Source organism: Nycticebus coucang, chromosome 17 (assembly GCF_027406575.1).
Source record: "Nycticebus coucang isolate mNycCou1 chromosome 17, mNycCou1.pri, whole genome shotgun sequence".
In the NCBI taxonomy this organism is placed as follows: Eukaryota; Metazoa; Chordata; class Mammalia; order Primates; family Lorisidae; genus Nycticebus; species Nycticebus coucang.
In genome coordinates, this window is record NC_069796.1 from 65381347 (window position 1) to 65384345 (window position 2999).

Here is a 2999-nt window from a genome sequence, read left to right on the forward strand (position 1 = left end):
AGCCTGACGATATAAAAGGATGGTAAGAGAGGCTGGGTGCAAGAGGCCAATGCAGGAGGATTGATCACTTGAGCTCAGCAGTTTGAAGCCAGCCTGAGCAAGAGTGAGACCCCGTCTCTACTAAAAATAGAAAAACTAGGGCGGCACCTGTGACTCAAAGGGTTAGGGTGCCGGCCCCATATGCCAGAGGTGGTGGGTTCAAACCCAGCCCTGGCCAAAAACTGAAAAAAAAAAAAAAAAAGAAAGAAAGAAAAACTAACCAAAGGTTGTGGCACCTATAGTCCCAGCTACCTGGGAGGCTGAGGCCAGAGGATCACTTGAGCCTAGGAGTTTGAGGTTGCTGTGAGCTACGCTGAGGCCATGGCGCTCTAAGACAGCAAAGTGAGACTCTGTCTGAAAAATAAAGATGTTAACAAGTTTGACGAAAACATTTCAAATTGTATATAAACCCAGCACATTGTACCCCATGATTGCATTAGTGTACACAGCTATGATTTAATAAAATAAATAAATAAATGAAAAAAAAATGTCCATACTACCCAAAGCAATATATAATTTTAACACAATCCCTATTAAAGCTCCACTGTCATACTTTAAAGATCTTGAAAAAACAATGCTTCATTTTATGTAGAATCAGAAAAAAACTCGAATAGCCAAGACATTACTCAGAAATAAAAACAAAGCAGGAGAAATCACACTACCAGATCTCAGACTATACTACAAATCAATAGTGATCAAAACAGCATGGTACTGGCACAAAACCGAGAAGTAGATGGAACAGAATAGAGAACCAAGAGATGAATCCAAGAGATGCTAGAATTTGGAAGAATTTGTCAGAATCCATGAGAAATGCTTCTAATACTCCCGTTCCATCATCAAGAGTGAATGTCATAACAAACACATACTGGAGGGGTACAATACCAAGTACTTCTGCCACAGAAGAAGGATTCCATGATGTTTTATCAACCAGGGAATTTAGATTTTGTATTGGTCTCAAATTAGAACACTGCTTACATCCATAGTGATATATTTTTCCTTGTACAAGAAATGGCGCTGAAATGTCTAGGAGTTCCAGGTCTTCATGGCCAGATCTCACAGGAATTACACTATGAAACTTTGAGAGATTGCAGATTTCACTGAGTGTACCTCCTTCTATCAAAATTAGACATTCATTTGAAAGTGGAAGAATACCATTATGTTTCACAAAATGAACAACTACTTTTTGTCCTCCTTGATCTTCCATGGTCCAGACTTTTGAGTCATATAATAAGGTATTTTGTAGTTTGGCATCTTGGTTTTAGTTACACCATCTTGTAAAATCATATCCAAATTTCTCTCATGTGGAATTTCTTGCAGTGAATGACATTTAGGACAAAGAAGTTTAACAGATTGAAAGAGTTTTCTGAGTTTATATGACCTTAATTTTGCTCGAATGCAATATTGTTGAGGAGCTTTTTGTTTCAAAATGGCACATAGTGGTGTTTTCTCTAAATATTGATGATCTGTAAGTATTGTTGACATCTTTCTACCTCATATAGCAATACTAATCCGGAGCTTTGAAAGCTGTCGTCAGGTTCTGATTGACAGGTATCTTTTGAGGGGTGATTGGCTGTCAAATCTGCAGATTGTAAAGCCTTTTTCAGTTGATCTATGTCAGAGTTATTTTCTGGCAAGACCCTTATTCCCCGACCATAACTGGTCCCTCCATGAAGATGAAACTTTAGATTTAAGATTGTCTGGTTTTCTGAGTTCAATGACTGAAGTTTGGTATGGAGGCTGTAGATCCTAATAAAGCTTCCAACCTTCAGAGATTTTGCTACTTGAACATGGTTATCATAGACCAAAATACCTATTGTCAGATTTTGTAGCCGATGGATGTGACTTAAGTCCCCTTCAAGCACAAGGTTTTGTATTAAGACTCTCCAAGGTGGGAAAGGTGTCTTGCTGCCATACCATACCTTTAGAAGTAATGATGCTCCATCCACTTCTGCTTTGCCTAAAAGTTGACAAGTCAGGTCAAAATACTGCATTGGCTGAACATCACACAATTTTAGTAATGTCCAAGACAGTGAAATATGAATACATGCCCAAACACGTAAGGCTTCTACCATTTTATGGTCCTCAGTAGTGAAGTTAAAGTACTTGCTTGAAGTATGAGGTATGATAGGAGCTCCCAAAGTTCCCTCAAATGTCAATGATGCAAAGCCAGAACTGGTGATAGCCTGCATCTCCTTTTTATATATATGAATCGTTCTTTCACATTTCTTATATGTAGATATGCTGGGCATGGATTCTCTTATGGGAGCCATTACTTCTTCAGCCTGTGAAAACGAACAGTATCTCCATTTTTGTAAATTATTGGAAGGGCTTCATAGTTTCCATTAAAGAACAGGCAGGTTAACTTTACATTTGTCTGGACCACAATTGTTACAACTGAGCAATATACAGTTCCTTTGCTTAGATATGGGGGCTTAAAAAATGTCACAACACCATAGACATTTGTGATTGTACCCTCCTTAAATTGATTCAGGGGTGTGTATATATAGTTTGTTGATGTGACCAAAGACATTGATACTGTAGAAAAATCTTGTACAGATTTAACATAAACACCTGAGCTGGCAGGTTCGAATCCAGCCCAGGCCCACCAAACAACAATGACGACCGCAAACAAAAAATAGCCAGGCTTTGTGACGGGTGCCTGTGGTCCCAGGTACTTGGGAGGCGGGGGCAGGAGAATCGCTTGAGCCCGGGAGCTGGAGGTTGCTGTGAGCTGTGATGCCACGGCACTTTACCCAGGGTGACAGCTTGAAGCTATAAATAGTTTAACTAAAGTATTCAATGCTTTAAAAAATATGCAATATTCACCACTTCTGCTTTTAGATGAAGAAGGTGACAAAACAATAAAACCAGCCACTGCTATGGTGTTCCGCAGTCTAGAAAGAAATCTAGGAAGAGTTTAGACTGGTGTGCCTCTCTAAAATCCCTGTTATTGATGAAAC

General features: G+C 39.2%; 1 pseudogene; it reads right to left on the minus strand.

Annotated features, from left to right (window-relative positions):
• Positions 1 to 1124: 1124 nt before the first annotated feature.
• On the minus strand, positions 1125 to 2569 carry LOC128569016 (protection of telomeres protein 1-like; annotated as a pseudogene).
• Between the last annotated feature and the right edge of the window lie 430 nt (positions 2570 to 2999).